Genomic DNA, 17481 nt, shown 5'->3' with positions numbered 1-17481 from the left:
CTCCCAGCAATGCTGACCAGGAAGGGGTACCAGGCCCTATCTGCACAGAGCCCAAAAGCCTGGCCAAGGCTGTCTCCAAACTGCCCTGGCCTGAGGCTGTTCCCGCCCAGCCCCCTCCATCGCTCCCTGCACAGGGTGACACCCCCACAGGGTCACACCTGCATGGAAGTCAGGAGACCCTTCCTAGCACTCTTGCTCCCTCCCTCTCCTTGACTCTCACTGCCAATTCCTCCGGTAAGTCTCCTGCATGTCAAACCATCTTGGCATCTCTGCCTAGGACACTGTAGGCAGTCAAGTACTGGGTGAATGGATACACCTGGAGGAAGGGTCAGGCAGTAGAAAGTACGTGAACTTTAAGTTGCAAAGATGGAAGTCTGGGCCCATGCTCTGCATGCATTATGTGTAACCTTAGGGAAGCTTCTCGAGACCTCGGAGCCGCAGTGTCATCCTCTGTAAAACAAAGACAGCACCACCTCTTCAAGGTTTTACCTGAGGGCCCAAACAAAACCTCACTTGCGGGAAGTGCTTTAACAAGCCTGAGCTCATTCTCCTCCTTAGGCATTTTCTGCAGCTACTTTTAAGGATCCTTTACCTTTTCCTTCACCACGAGCTCTGACTACTTTTTAATAAAGCCCCAAATAATCCTAAATACCCACTAGTGAATCCCTCATTCAACTGAGCCTAACTGATGAATAAACTTTATTTTCACTTTAGACTTGCTCTGATGGGCTTAGGGTTTATTTGACTAGATTTTAGACAGTGAAATCTCATCAGAGACAGGTATCTTAACACTGTAACTTAAGCTGTTTCCCTAAAGCTTCAAGCACACTTAAAAAAAGGCAACAACCAATACAAAGTCTAAAACTGCAGTTCAGTACCAATTTCTTACTAAGGTTTTTAGGGCTCTTGAAATTTTTTTTTTTTAAGTTTCTAGCAGTCTACATCATTATGGAGTTTTCCAAAAAAACAGAGTACACTGACTTTACGTATTTTAATTTAGCAGTTTTTTAAGAAGACTCAAGTGTGACGTGTGTGCACTTGTACTTGCATTTCAAAAAGCCCCTGAGTGGAAGCTCTAAACTGTGGAGGAAGTCACTCACAAGGAGCGGGGTCAGGAGGCGTGAGGATGAGGGATTCTTCCGTTTCTATAGGGCTGGCTACATAATGCGTGGGGTCTGGTGCAAAGTGAAAATGCAGGCCCCTTGCACACAAAAGAGCATCAGGACTGTGACAGCCGAGCATTAAACCAAGGGACAACCCTCTGTGTCAGTACAGGGTGCTGGCTCAGGAAGCCAATCCTGAGCCTTTATAACTTTTATTAATCTGGTATTTAACATGAAATACAAAGAACTGCCTTCCTTGACAGTACAAAATCGCACCACAGGACTACTTCAGAGAAAATATCCTGCCTGATGTCTAGAATTAATTTAAAAATGTAGCCACCAAGAAAAATTTTAACACGATCAATGATCATTTAGAGAAGTTAGAAACTTTTTGGTCAGGTTTTTTTTTTTTATTTTAAAGCTGCTTAGAGTAAGATGGTTTCTCACCCAAGTTTCCCAAAACATATGGATAAAAATGCTCACTGCCTCACTGTAACTAGGAGCCCACCCCTTCCAGTTAAACAGATTCCGGCTGGTGCACTCATACCGTGGAATACTAGGCATGTTAAAAAAACACACAGTGAAGTAGATCTGTTTGTGCTGATATGGAAAGCACTCCAAGATACAAAGTTTAGTGTTTGTTTAAACAGAACACTCTCTACCATGACACCCAGTTTTTAAAAGCATAAGCATAAATTTTTTCTATGATAACCAAGAAGCTTATCAGTGATTTTTCAAGATGACTACAGGACAGGAAGGGGCACAAAAGAGATTTATTTTTCATCTTGTAACTTACTATAACATCTTATAACTGCTGTTTTAGATTTTTCAACATGTACTTCTTAAAAAATAAATAGGCTTTATAAGAGTTATTTATATTCAAAATAACACTTTGGTCAAACATACAAAATATATTTTGATAGTTTTAAATTAATCTTTACATTTTATAAAAACAAGAAATTCCTTCGATGGTACCAGCAAAAAATTAACAAGAATACAACCAGTACTTAATTATCTATGGTGGTAATCAAAGGAAGCAGTGACAAGTAACAACCACCACCAAAAAAAGGATCAAAAAATGTGTCTATTTAATTTCAACTTTTTCATGGTGACCATTCTGTAATGTATAAAAAGAACTGAATCACTATGCTGTGCACCCAAAACTAACACAATATTGTAAGTCAATTACACTTTAATAAAACATTCGTTTTCAACTTTCCCATCATTAAAATCTTCAGGAAAGATGCTAACAAGGAGCAAAATGTTAATCAGATACCTTTGAAAAGGCTAGTAATTGAAGAAAAAAATAAAGAGCTTGAATAAATCCACAAACTGGGAAAACAATTTTGAAACAGTTATGTACTGGCTATTACAATTCCAAAGGTACTTTGGAAAATGTAATTGAACTAGAAGCAAAGTCCCAGCTGAAAGGGAAAATAAACCTCTCCCCACTTTGTACCTCCCGCTGTGATTAACAGCCATATTACCAAAAAAGAAATTTCAAAGTATGTTGAGGCCCATTTCTTTATACTCACTTATCTCTAAGTATTTTTTCCCCCAAGAGGTGACTGACCCATTTTATTTCAAGGTGTACTGAGTGACTGCTCCCGGTGCCAGGCACTACAGACATACAGCTAGTTTCCAGTCACCAGACAACCACATACACACAAACACACACATATACACACGCTGCCTGTATTCACAGGACTCACATTCTTTTATCACTCTAGCTAGAAATACACACACACAAAGCAACACACTCTCAAGCCGCTGTGCAATTATTAATCCTCTAACTGTCCGATTGCTTTTATTTCTAATAGATACTAGTCCATCCACTGGGACAGGCCTATCATCCCCAATTCTTGGGGACAGATTTTAAGAGAGATTTGTTAGAAATATATAGATTTCCAATGACTAAAAAAGCTCATAATCATATATGTAGTTAATGTAAGTTAAATAGCAATCAATACATACTCTTATGTTGCTGCAAGTGGAGAATTCCATATTATATTAGAACCAACAGATAATCAATCACCTTTTAAAGTTTCTGGATACAACCTGACAATAAGTCATGCATATAGATTTAAAAATAGTAACTAAATATTTAATTAAGTTTCAAAATTACAGCTGGTTTTCCTCATCAGCTTCTCCCTATCTAGCCGGGGGGGTTAAGACTACTGAGCAGACAAATGGAGAGACAGAGGACTATGGAGAGAGCCTACCAACAGGAAACAGCCTTGGCGATGACGTCAAAAACAACATGTCAACAGTCATTCCAAATACTAAATAGGGAGATTCTATTGCTCAATGTATAATTATAAGACATAGATTAAAATGAAAACATGTGCTTTACTGAAAATAATACACAGTGTAAAATCTGACAATCCACTCACACTCACTTTCTTAAGCCACATGCAAAAAATCTGGCTCCCTCCAACCAGATATGCATTTTTCTGCTTATTCTCAAAACTAATCAAAGAATGGAGGTGATGTTGGAAAGACCAGATGATTCTTTTTTCCTTTACACATGAACCAGAAATAAATCTGTCAACAGTTACAGTAACCGGCATATACAATCAACCAACTATCCATCCACTAGTGTTCTCCACACCTGCTCCAACTAATAGCTAAAAGCTGCCACTTACTGAGCACTTACTAGGCCCTGTTTTGAGTGTGACATGTGGATACATGAAGGTCTCATATAAAGCCATTCCCACAAAAACAGACATATGGATCCATGGAACAGCACAGACAACCCAGAAATAAACCCACACACCTATGGTCAATTAATCTTCAACAAAGGAGGCAATAATACACAATGGAGGAAAGACAGTCTCTTCAGCAAGTGGTGTTGGGAAAGCTAGAAAGCCGCACGCCAGTCAACGAAGTTAGAACATTCACAATGCACACAAAAATAAACTCAAAATGGCCTAAAGACTTAAATAAGACAGGACACCATAAAATTCCTAGAAGAGAACACAGGCAAAACATTCTGACATAAATTGTAAGGTTTTCTTAGGTCAGCCTACCAAAGCAATAGAAGTAAAAGCAAAAATAAACAAATGGGACCAATTAACCTTGTAAGCTTTTGCACAGCAAAGGAAACCATAAACAGAACAAAACAGATAACCTATGGAATGGGTGAAAATATTTGCAAACGATGAGACTGACAAGGGCTTAATTTCCAAAATATACAAACAGCTCATGCAACTCAATAACAAAAAAACCAAACAACCGAATCATACTAAGCCATTCCAACCCTGTTTCCCGTCTCTGAAATCAAAAATGGAGGGTGACTGAGTTAATTCAATCAAGCATTTAATGAATACGTACTACGTGAAAGACTACATCGCACACTAGAAGGAATCAGGAATGGATAAGATTTTCCTCTTCCCTTAAGGAGTTTAAAACCCACGTAAAGAATAAACTAAAAAGTTAAAAAAAAAAAAAAGCTGAGTGCAAGTATTATCCAACACTGGGGGGGGGGGGATAATGACAAGTTAATTCTGAAAATCAGGGGAAGCCTCTTTCATAGAAGTAGAAGCATTTAAGCCAAGCCTTCAGTACTAAGGATTCTGGTAAGGAAAAGGCAAAAAGGACATTCGAGTAAAGGAGTCCAACAAACAACCGTGAAAGTGGCTAGAGGTCTAATGTTAAAATATAAGGTGATGAGGAGCAGTAAAATTTGAAGCTAAAAGTTACAATGAGGCCAGATGGCACAGGTCTCAGAATGATTTACTAACCCTTTAACACTAATTCTCAACTGGCCAGGTGGTGGTGGCTCCAAGGTGAAAATCTTCGTAGGAGTAAGCCTACAGTCAGAACTAGGTCATATCCCACAGGTGTGATGGAGTCGGGGGAAATGCTAAGAACCTCTGGTATATATCTGGGGGGGAAGGGCATGATATGATTTGATTTGCATATTGAATAATTCTGGTAGCAGAACACAGGAGGACTAGAGAGGAGAGAAATCGGGAGGCCAATCTGCAGGCCTAAATAACAACCTACACATGGCCTGACAAGAGCCAGCGAGGGCAGGGGTGGAGGAATGACTGAGAAAAAGTAAAAAAAGTTGATGGAAAAGACACATTGACGCAGACCTGATAAAAATCTGGTCAAGAAAGGGAAGACTCAAAAATTGTTCCCAGCCTGAGTAACAAGGACAAATGTGTTGTAAAGTAATACATCTTATCGCCTTATATCTGAACAAGGGTGTGCAGTACACACAGTACAGCCCACTTTAAGTGACATTGCAAAGCAAACGTAATGCGGACAAAGCTGTTCTCATTTCACGAAATAAACTGGAGTCCAAGAGTTAAATGACTTGCCCGTGGTGACCCGGGGGTGAGATGAGTCAAGACACAAACCTGAGTCTTTCAAATACCCAGGTCTGATGCTCTGTAAATAAGCCCCCTCAAAAGCAGTTTACTTTTTATGGATATAATAAATCTCTCCAAAAAACCACCCAGTGTAATGGAATGTAATCTGCTGGGAGTGCAATTATATTTCACAGATAAAGAATACTTTAAAACTTGTCCTCTGATCCCCTCTCCCAATAGACAGGGGCAGTGACTTCACTCAGCAGTGCTGGCTCATGGACCCTAAAAGTTTCAGCACAGATGGTAGAGGTGGACATTTGTACTTGGTATAAAAATATCACTTGGTATTTTGTGAGAAGTCAAAAATAACTGAAAAGAAATATGCCAAGTATTAACTATCTTCAACATAATAAAACTGCATTTCCAGTGTTCTGGTTGGTATTCTGACGTTTGTTATTAAAGCACCTTATAATAATAATGCCCTCCATAAGGTGGATTACAGACTTTGACTTCATTTGGCAAACATTTGAACATTTTCATGTTTAAACCCCTGAACAAGGTATTGGGGGTAAAATAATGATATGGTCACCACAGCCAGAGTTCAACATACACAACATGTGACACAGGCAATAATGAAAGTGAAAATTTCAAAGTGAGGATTGTGACTGCAGAAATAATTCATTTTGATAGGATTTCCTAAAGGCTCCAGAGAGGACATAAAATCTGATGTGGACTTTTAAAAAGTGGAGGGGGTGGAAGTGAGACAGGGCATTCCAATCAGAGAAAAGGACAGAGGGAGGAAGGGGTGAAGCAGTTGGCACGCTCAGAGAACCAGGAGTGGTCTCATTTAGCAGCACAGTGTGGAAAGGGAACAAAGGGGACCAGCAAAGTTCAGAGTCTGACTAGACTCAGACTGGGAGCTGCCTTGAATGTGAGGCTGGTGGTCTGGATTCTAGTCCAAACAACAGGCAATCTTAGAAGCTTTCTGAGCCACAGACTGACAAGATCCAATCTGTGTTTAGGAAAGATGACCTCACAGCCAGGCAAAGTGTAGACAGGAAGGGGTGGGGAAGAGTCTGAAGACCAAACTTTAAGCCAAGAAAGGAATCTGAAGCTTTGACGTAACAGCACTATCTAATATTTTTAAAGGGACTGAGTGTTGATGGAATGATTTCACATCTCCCCTCACTTGATCATCCCAACCATCCTGTGAGACAGTTATCATCACTGTTTCCAATTTACAGACAACAAACTGGCTCAGCGGCCATTAATGGCTCCAAGTCAAATGTTGCTAAAACAGGGAGAGTTCTACTCAGGCTCAGTACTTTTCCGCACAATGCAAAATAAAAACAACCCAATTGGTTCTGAAAAGTGCTACCCTAAAATAAAGCACAGAGTGATGGACGATATCATTAGAGAAATGCTAAAAATCCATTTAATTTTCTTAAATGCTTACAACTTGTGTAACAAATAAACTATCTTTAAAATAGTTACAGACTTGATTATGTTAACACCATGGAAAGTCTGTACTTTTCTTTAAAAAACAAACAAAAAAAATCCGCACCTCTGATTCTACTTCCTACAAAATTAAACATTTAAGAGTAATATTCTCTTCTCTCTTCAATGTTTCACTGGCCAAACTGGCATTTCATTTATGAAACAGGCTTAAGTGAAAACCATTACACACGTGCCCAAACTGAAGCGGTAAATATTTTTTTAATTACTAAAAATTCATTATTTAGCAAGTAGAGCTGTCGACTCTAGAACATAATAAGTATTAATTGCAAGAAGCTTACCTATAGGTATGCAAAGGCACAATTTCAGAAATAATTTTTGTCACAAAGAAATGGCATAAAGATCCTGAGAAGCGTTTATGAATGAATCAAGACAAAATAATCGATGGGAGAGTATTTGACCTTCAGGATGCAGAGTGGTATTTTCCCCCGTTAAATTCAAAGTCCAGGCAATGGTCAAGGTGTTCTGGCACGGGTCTTAGCTTGCACAGGAGAACCCTAGCTTAGGGATTAGATTGTACAGTTAAGTTTTATCCACAACATCACCTATTATCAAAATGCTTACCCCCGACCCATCACCAATCTTCCACCACGGTTTCTCTAAACAAGCAAAGACTCAGAGATGCAAAATCGATTCTTAGGAACTTGGACGAAGTACCCAACCTAGATACCCAAGAACCCAAACCAGGTAATTATTAGCAGAAATCATACTTAGTTAAACCATTCCAACGAACCGCACGTCCCCCTACCCGCTTAATCTCCTACACTTTTTATTAGGTTAAGTCTCCACAGCTTGCCTATAGAGGACAAAAACTCTAAAGTGGTGAAAGAGAAATCAAGACTAGGTTCTGCCTCGATTGGGGTCTGCTGCTAAGACTGGGCAGGCCCTGTCACCCGCGAACCGCCCGCTGCACGCTAAACCCCGGGGCAGCTTGCAGCACTTCCCCTGCGACAACCCGTTCCTCGGGAGCCGAGCTCCGAAAGGCAGCCGGGGACGCGTGCGCGAGCGGGCTCTGGTCCTCTCCCACCGCGGCCGCGGGTGACTTTGCGGGCCCGTGGCTCCCGCAGGCGGCCGTAACCTTCGCCGAACCTTGCGCCGCAGGGCCCGCCCCGCCGCCAGGGCCCGCCCCGCGCGCGCAGAGCCACAGGCCCGCGCGCCCGTCCGTCCGCGCCGGCCCCGCCCCGCTCCGCCCCTCCCCCGCCGGCGGTTTCCCTTCCCGGGCCCCTAAAGGACAATGAGGAGGGGAGGGGGCGGAGGGACGCAGCGGGCCGAGGGCAGCGCAGCGAGCGCCCACCCGCCGGCCGGCCACTCCGGGAGTCCCGCCGCCGCCGCCGCTCCCGGGCTCCACGCCCGGCCTCACGTCCGCTCCCCTTCTCGCCTCGCCTCCCCCCTAAAGAGCCGCTCCCAGCGCGGCGACACCGGCCCATTGTGCGGACTCATCGTCCGCCCCGCGCCCGCCCGGCGCGCGGCGCGGGGGTCCCCAGGGCAGGGGTCCCCGGGCCCGCAACCCACCGCACGCCCGCGGCCCGGCCGGAGTCCTCGCGGAGCCCACGGCCCGGCGGGGCGGCCCGGCCTCCCTCAGGCCGCCCCAGGAACCTCGCGGCGGCGGCGGCGGCCGGCCCGCCCGCGCCCACCCGGCCGAGGGGCCCCAGCCCGCCTGCCGTACCTGCCGAGCGGGCGGGCGGCGCGGCGGTCGGCGGGGGCGCCTCCTCGCTCCGAGGGCTCCGAGCGGCTGCCGAGCGCCGGGCGGCCCTGGCCTGCGCCTTACGTAAAGCGGCGGCGGCGGCTCCGGCGCCACTCGGCGGAGGGCGGGAGGCGGCGCGCCGCGGCCGCTCCGCTCCGTTACCCGGCAACTGGCCTCAGCGCCCCGCCAACCGGGCGCGCTCCATATCCTTCCGCCCAGGCGCGGGGATTACATCAGCGCCGGCCGCCCCGCCCTAGCCCCGCCCCTCCGACCGGCCGCGGGGCCTCGGGGCGCGGGCCCGCGAGCCGAGGGCGCTCGGGTCGGGCGGATCCCTGCATCCGCGAGTGGCTGCTGGAAGCCGCTCGGAGGTTGGAGGGCTGGGAGCGTCGGAGCGGAGACGCCCCCTGCGGAGGTGCGCGTGGGGCTGCTCTTTGCAAAAGCCCTAAACTCCGCAGCCGCCCTTCTCCGCCCCCGGGCCCCCTTGGCCCCCGCCTTCCCGGGCACACGCTCCACCTGTCTGCGCCCTCTTCCTCGCCACGTCCTGGGATGGCTGGAGTGGGCGGTTTAAAATAGAGGCTTAAAAAAAATTTTTTTTAACCCAGAAGACAAGCTAAAGAAATGTGACATGGCTCTTTTTATTAAGTAGGCAAAAATAAATTCTGGAAGATTCGGAAGTAGGAACCAAAAATGTGCACTAACCTTTTAATCAAAGTCTCTTCACACCCACTCACTTTTCCTAAATGTAATTCTTAGTCCTGTCCTTAAAAAGGCAAATAAGTATCAAAGAGGGAGGAGCCTGGGAGATTACCTACTTACAAAAGATGAGGAGAGACCTGCCTGGGGGGTCATTGTTGGTTGATTTATTTGTTGAGCACCTATTAGGCGCCAGATACTGAGATTTTCTATTCAGAACTTCAGAGGCAGGTTCCCGCACCAGCTCACAGGACTCGCAGGAGAAGCTGGCGTATAGACCGGAAGGGGTAAACTGGTCGTTACGGACTACGCAGTGCTGGAGGGTTGGACCACGAACTATTTACATACTATCTACAGTGTGGTTTTCTGTACACATGCCTTTTGTTCTTGAGAGGAATCCTGGGTCAGGGCATTATCATCCCCATTTCACAGGAGAGGAAGTTGAGGCTCAGAGAAAGTAAATGATTTCACCTGAACTACTGCTCCTGAGCTGGTGAGGTCTTCTGACCTTTCTAAACCTCTTGCGGGAGGCGGGATGTGAACTTAGACTCCTGGCTCTGAGGTCTGAGGTCTTTCCCTTTACCCAGCTCTCTCCCTTCATCAGTTTGCTCCCAAGTTTATCCTCTGAGGTTCATTTCAATTGAATGTATTTCACCATGAATCACAGTGTATTCAACCAGTGTTTTCTGAGCACCTGTTCTGGGCCTGGCTGGATGCCAGGTAGAGATGGCCCTGCGCTCTTTGAAATCAAACTCTGAAAAGAGGAGAGGATGAAAGGGTGTGGGAAACTAAGAATTTTTGGAGTTTCTTTCCCAGGTGCGCCCAGACCTGCGATTTCACAGACCAGTAAAATTTTCCCCCCAAAATAGGGGATTTGTAAAGAGTGGTCAGCTTTTAATTTTTGCCACATTGGTAACTTTGCTGTCATCTGCACTCATAATTTTGTGAAAAGGACTTAGTAACAGCAAAAAGTAAAAATATAGTCGGTCCTCTGTATCCATGGGTTCTGAATCCATGGATTCAACCAACCGTGGATCAAAAATATTTGAGAAAAAACAATTCTTAAAAAAAAAATTCCAGAAAGTTCCAAGAAGCAAAATTTGAATTTGCTGCAACTATTTACATTGTACCCATGACTATTTATGTAACATTTACATTGTATTTATTACTATTTACATTGCATTTACATTGTATTAGGTGTTGTAAGGAATCTAGAAATGACTTAAGGTATGGAGGATGGAGATGTACACAGGGTATATGCAAATACTCTGTCATATTATATAAGGGACTAGGGCATCCTCCAATTTTGGTATCTGAGAGGTCCTGGAACCAATCCCTGGCTGATCCAAGGGATGACTATAGAAATAATATAGCTCAGATATTCTCAGAATAGAGGAAACACAGTTGGCAACTTTATAGTCCCCCCCCCCACACACACACATGGTTTACTGATCTTATTTTTCTCATTTTGCCACAGACTAGTTTTTATAAATCACAAACTAGTGGAACTGGAAGGCTTCTTGGTGGAAGAGATATTTAAACTGAATAGGAATTAACTAGGATTGGTAGGATTTCAAGGTAGTGGGGGGAGATTACAGATTAAAGAATGAAAGTATTTTGGTTATTGTGTTTCCTTAACAAAATAGCCCCCTTGCCTTATTTGTTTTAATCAGAGTCCTAGAAGGCTTGGCTGACTCCAGCCTCAGGGCCTCTGCACTTGCTGATTCCTCCTCACAGATCCCTCTCTCCCCAGACCCTTGCATAGCTGGCTTCTCCTTGCTCAGGGCTCAACTACAATGTTACCTGCTTGGAGACACCTCCTATGATCCCCAATTTAGAGTAACCAGCCTTCCCGTGATGCCACCACCATTCTGCTTTTCTGTTTTGCTTTTATCCACAGCTCTTATCAGTATCAAGTTCTCTTGGATGTATGTTTGTTTACTCTTTAAGCTCAGTCTTCCCTCCACCTAAGACCTGCATTCCGGAAGAGCAGGCATCTTGTCCATAGTGTTCTCCAGTCCACCACAGAGCCTGCCAGTTTGTAGATGAATCACTGAAAGATCATCTGTAACATAGTCTAGTGGATATACAGAGAGAAAACAGCCCTGTGTTCATGGGAGCAGTTGGTAACGGGGATCTCAAGCATGAACCCTTACTCTTTAGTGAACCACCTTGCCTTGACCGTCCTTAAATCTCATGGGTAGTAATTAGCCAAGTCAAACTCGGGATTATAGTAGCTTTCTTGCTCTTGTGGGCTGAGACCCAGGGAATGCAAAGGGGTCCAGGGAACTCTGGCATTAGAGCACAAATGCTGTGGAAATGGAGGAATCCCACTTCAGGATTTTCTAATAGAAACCATCTTGGCCTCTGTGTACGTCCATGATCACTGATGTCTCCAAGCTCAGAACCATCTACCTCGGCTCTTTAACGCCTGTACAAGGACGAGACAGTGAGAGGGGGAAAATGACAACCCTCAGTGCCCTCTGACCTGGGTGTTCTAGATGCCAGCAAGGATTCAGGCGGATGCCAGCTGGGGCGGTAGTTTTGTAACCCCAAGCATGCGTGTTGAACAGCAGGATGAGTGTGATGCTGTGCAGCCCACATTGACTGACAGAAATTAGGGGCCAGGCTTCCCTGGCTCTGTGACCTTGGGGATGCAATCTCCCTCTCTGGGCCCCGGTTTCCCCTTCTGCACAGCAAGGGACTTTAGAAGGTTTTAAAAGTCTCCTCCTGTTCTTTTTTTTTTTTTTTTCTGTGAACTTTGGAAACAAAATTTCAAATGAAGTTACCTTTTGATAAAAGGAGGAGGCTATGTGTGGGGGGCAGGAAGTATATGGGAAATCTCTGTCCTTTCTGCTCAGTTTTGCTGTGAACTTTAACTGCTCTAGAAAATAAAGCCTGATTTTTAAAAATAAAAGGATGTGTACAAACCTGAGCTGTGTCCAACCCTGCCAATACCAGCCCATTTACTGACCCCCAGCTGCGGGCCAGGCGCTTTCCTCACACCATTCTGATCCCCACAGGAGCCAGCCGTGGGGAGATTACCCCCAATTGCAGCTGGAGACCCTGAGTGCTCTGGAGAGGCCGTTTAAGGTGGCTTGTCCCCGGCCCCGCTGCTACTTCATGGCAAGCACTGGGATTTGACTGCAGCCCTGCTCTTTACAATGCGCCGACTGTGTCCTGAGATTCCATCTTGAATTAGCTTTTTTTAAAATTGAAGTATAGTTGATTTTCAATGCTGTGTTAAATTCTGGTATACAGCATAGTGTTTCAGATATATATAGCCCTTTTCATATTCTTTTTCGATATAGGTTATTACAAGTTATTGAATGTAGTTCCCTGTGCTGTACAGTAGAAACTTGTTTATCTATTTTGTATATAGTAGTTAACATCTGCAAATCCCAAACTGTCAGTTTATCCTCCATCCCTTCTTTCTCCCCGGTAACCCTGAATCAGCTTTTAAATGAATGATCCCCCACCAGAGAAGCTCCCCATTGCCTCCTCTGGGGACCAGTCCCCTCATTTAAGATTCTAATGTTCATCTCAGCTCAAGGCAGTCAGTCAAGGAGGCCGACTGGGCCTACAGCCCGTCCTCTCAGCAGCCCTGCACCCACCACCCCTGGTGGCAGATTCCCTTCCAGAATCTGAAGAGTTGAGGTCAAGCCCCTGACACAGCCTAACAGTATGACCAGAGGAGCTCGCTCACCCTGGCAGGGCCTCCATTTCCATGAAAAGATGGAGGGATAATGGCCCCCCCACCCTGCTTGGCTGTTGGTTGTATTCAAGGCCAAACAAAAGCAGAGGTGCGGCATCCTCTGCAGCCTCTAAGATACCGTATAAATGTCAAGTCTTGCTGTTATGCTTCCAAATTTGTTCCAGTGGCTGCTGGCTTTGTGCTCATTCCTACCCCTCCACCCCCATCCACGGAGAACGCAACAGTGAGGCAGCATCGGCCAGTCTAGAGGTGGGGTAGCATGGTGGTTAAGTACACTGGCTTGACCACTGGGTTGAAGCCGGGCTCGACCACTAGTTAGCTTGCTGACATGGGCAAGCTGTTTAGCCTCTCCGTTTGCTCCCTTGTAAAATGGTGTCATAATAATAGTGCCTCCCTGAGAGGGTCCTTGTTGGGGAGACACATGAAACCAGGGAGAGGATCAGAATAGTGCCGAGTGCATGGTAAGCCCTCAGTGAGCACTGCTGCCTTTCTGCCGGCTCCTAGCCTGCCCCAGCTCTTCCCCATCTTCCTCCATGCCCCTCCCTCTACTGCTTCACCCCATAACTCAGCATGCTCCTGGGTCAGTTTCCTCCACTCCACAGCTTGAACTAACTGGGGGATGAAAGGACACGTAACATGTCCCTCTCCTCACTCTGACTGTCCTCCGAGACCCCAGACTCGCCTGCACTTGTCCACCTTGCCGGGGTGCCCCCACCACAGCACATCCGCAGCTGCCTTCCCCACATAATCAGTGCCCCCTTCCCAGGGCCGTGCGCTGTTCTATGGCCTCGCCCTCACCCCAACTGCTGAGCTGCAGCCCTCACCACTGCCCTGTGAAATTTGCTCCAGAAACGTCCTTGCAATCAGGCTCTGGGGTCAGACAGACCAGGGTGTGAGTCCAGTGCTGCCGCCTGGCAGCTGTGCAACCTTGAACAAGTCATTTCTCTCTCTAAGCTGACTTCCAAACCTCTAAAACAGAAACAAACAGAGCACTTTCCAGGAGCAAATGCCTATCTCTTGATTGGGCTGCCCAGGATATGAAGCCCCTTTCTACACTTGGGGAATGCTCCCACCTTCTGAGTCTGGGTGTTCCTTCCCGAAGGCTAATGTCCCTCTACAGGAGCCTGAAGGCTGGGCGCTGACCACACACCCTCCCGACCTCCCGGCCTCAGCCCTGATGGTTTGTCATTATTAATAACAGAGGCTTCCTCTGTGCAGTTTGCTCTCCCGTGCCCAGGAGGACCCTGCATCTGGGTGACTGGCATGCAAAGGGCTTGGAAGTGATTTTTAATCAAAGTATTAAACCGTGAGCATAGCCTACCAGCAGCTTGTCAGCAACCAGGCCTTCTGTAGGAAAGGATGTTCCATCCAGGTGATAATTAAAAGCCTGGAGCAGGTCAGCTGGAGGGTCGTCACCCACTCTTCTCCATCAAACAGGCCCCCCAGCTCCCTGTGGTACCAGGAGAAGCAGCTGGGAAGGCTTAGGAGGGAACGCTATTCAGAGAAGCAGGTCCCACCACCGGGAAGCCTGGGCAGACCCAGATCCTCTCTGTTTACTTCTACGTCTTGGGCCAGACCAGTTCTGCACCTTTCTTCTCAACGCACAGTGTGGGCCAGTTCTCAGCCAGGCAAGGACGACAGGAAATCAGCCCTTGTCTTCCAACCACTAAGTGCACAGAGTCCTTACGACGTCACACTTCCAGCACTCACGGGCCTGCTCTGCACTCCGTGGATCAGACACAGACACTTTGGGGACCACACTGTCTCCTGGGGACTACGTGTACATGACAGAACATGACAGATTAAAAAAAAAAAAAGACACATGGACCAGACATTTGTTCAGTGCCTACTGCATCCATTTCTTAGCAATGTTATAAAAAAAGTACAAGAGTAGTTTGGTGTCTCATAAAAATGGAAGCAGGAGCAGGGAGTGCTCCGGCTGAAGGCTCTAGGGAAGGATCCCTTCCAGCCTCTTCTGGCTTCTGTTGCTCTCCTGCCATCCTTGGCGTCCCAGGGCTTATAGCGGCGTCGCTGCAGCCTCTGCTGTGGTTGTCATGTGAGCATCTTCTCCCTGTCTCTCTCCCTTCCTATAAGGACTCAAGTCACATTGGGTCAGGAGCCCATCCTACTCCAGTACGACTTCATCTCAGCTAACTACATCTTCAAAGACTCCATTTCCAAATAAGGGCACCGAGGTGCTGGGGATTAGGATTTCAACATATCTCATGGAGGGGTGGGGGACACAGCCCAACCCATAACCCCTTCTGTGTTCTTGGCCCTGCATGTCACACACATTAGCTCATTTAATCCTCACAAGGAGGGAGGGACTATTATTATCTTTGTTTTACAGATGGGGAAACTGAGGCTTAGAGAATTGAAGTAATTCTCACAAGGTTACAGTTCAGCTGGTTCGCAGATTCAGGACCAGGAAACAAAAACAGGTCCCTGTCAACCCCAAATCTATTTCTCTTCCCTTCCATCCTTCTGTCCATTTATTCAGCAAATATTTTCCAAGCACGGTCTGGCAGGCACTGTGCTAGACTCTTGGTAGGCTTTGGTAAGCAAAGCGAGCATGGCTCCGTGGAATTTACAATCTAAGGGTGGAGACTGACTACTAAATATATTATTACTAACCTTATAAATGCTGTAAGAAGAAACAAACAAGGAGGTCCACTTAGCTATCTACTTAGCCTTTCATCAGCAAAAAGCTTCTCTGAGGAAGTGATATTCAGCTTGAGGCTTGGAGAATGAAAAAGGACCAAGATCTTTGTGATCTGTATGGGAGGGGAGGTTGAAGGGAGTGTTCCAGGAAGAGGAATAGCACATACAAAAGTCCTGAGGCAGGAAAGGACACAGTGCACCGAAAGCAGTTTGGCATGGCTGGAGGATTCCAGATGACATTGGAGAGGTGGTGCGTGTGTGTGTGTGCCCGCGCGCGTACAGAATGCAGATCAAGTTTAGCCTTGTAGGCTATGGCAAGAAGTTTAGATTTATTTTCAATACAGATGGGGACTGTGAGTCTATGGTGAGTGTGCAACGAGATAATTCATTTAGCTGGTCAGCTCTTTTGGATTGAGCACATATGGTACGCTTCATGCTCTGGTCACTTTAAAGATGAAGCAGACTAGTTCTTGACCCTGGAGGTGTTTGCGGAGTGTCAGATCTCTCAGATGCCAGGTCAAACCTCAGTTCAAAAATGTCCCCAAGGCAAGGCCACCTTTCAGGACTGTGCATGGGGAGAAGACACCAGACTTCCGAGTCTGGCTTGCGAGGTGATCCTGGGCAAATGATGTCCTCTTGTGAGGCTCCTGCCTCCTCCCGCACAAAGCCATCAGTGCTGTGTGTGTTCTCCTAGAGCCTCTGGGGGAGAGAGTAAGAGAAAGGTCCTCCTGGTGACACTCCGCCCTTGACTTCTGACTATATCGCAGACTCACATGAAGTGGCAAGTTTATTTAATGCCAAGAATCAGACTGTGACTGAAGCTGTCTGATTTTGGGTGGCCACAAGCCTCAGTTTCCTCATCTGTAAGAGAGACTTAATACTACACACCTGGTTTAGAGAATGAGCATTTAGAATTATTGCGACACCTGGAATTGCCTCCACGAAGGTTGTACATATTTGGACTGTTATCAATGGATGCTTTTACTGAGCACCTACTATGTGCATGTAGTGTGCTGAGAACTTTCACCTATACTATTTCTTTAAAAAATTATTATTATTATTATTACTATTATTATTATTTTAATGGCAGTACTGGGGATTGAACCCAGGCCCTCATGTATGCTAAGCATGTACTCTACCACTGAGCTATACCTTTCCCACTACCTACACTATTTCATTTCAACCTTACCCCCACCCCACGAGCCCCCATTTTACAGGTGAGGACAGTGAGGCTCAGAGAGGTGAAGTGACTTGTCCCAGGTGACTGGACCCAACATCATAACCCATTCTCTCCCTCCAAATGATCCGACCCCTTTTAACTTGGGTCATGGATGTCCCTAGACAGGACTGACTTTCTCAGGAGCGGTAAACAAGTAGTAAGTGGCATATCTGATTGTTACGGAAACGACAGGCCAGTCAAGAAACAAGCACCACTCGGAGGGTTGGAGTACTCAGATGTATTACGCTGGCGGGCTCAGAGGGGCTTCTGCTCCGAAGCTCTGAGCACCTCCAAGACGTGCACATGAGGTTTTATAGGGTAAAGTACAAGCTTGGGGTATTTGGCCAATAGGCATGGAACAGCTTTAGCAACATTATCATCACAAAAGTGGAGGCGGGGAGGCAGCAAACCAACATTCCAAAGCCAGATATGTATCTTTGAAAACCCAGCTGGCTAGCAAAAAACATGAACAGCAAACCAACACTAATTAACCTAGATTTACAAGTTAGTCCAGAGGAACTCAGATCAGTATTCCAATACTTAGATTTGTGAGTTATCTTGTTAGCCAAGCC

General features: G+C 46.2%; 1 protein-coding gene across 5 annotated transcripts in view; it reads right to left on the bottom strand.

Moving 5' to 3' along the window:
- KIAA0232 (KIAA0232 ortholog) overlaps window positions 1–8798 on the bottom strand; it is an 82884-nt gene extending 74086 nt beyond the window's left edge. For all 5 annotated transcript variants that reach the window (XM_072946558.1, XM_072946553.1, XM_072946562.1 and 2 more), the window contains exon 1: window positions 8604–8798. The gene's annotated coding sequence lies outside the window, so the exon portion shown is untranslated. The remainder of the gene's footprint in view (window positions 1–8603) is intronic.
- Between the last annotated feature and the right edge of the window lie 8683 nt (window positions 8799–17481).

This window comes from Vicugna pacos, chromosome 2 (assembly GCF_048564905.1).
Source record: "Vicugna pacos chromosome 2, VicPac4, whole genome shotgun sequence".
NCBI lineage: Eukaryota > Metazoa > Chordata > Mammalia > Artiodactyla > Camelidae > Vicugna > Vicugna pacos.
Note: the sequence above shows the minus strand (reverse complement) of the source record. Positions and strands in the feature narration are given on the sequence as shown.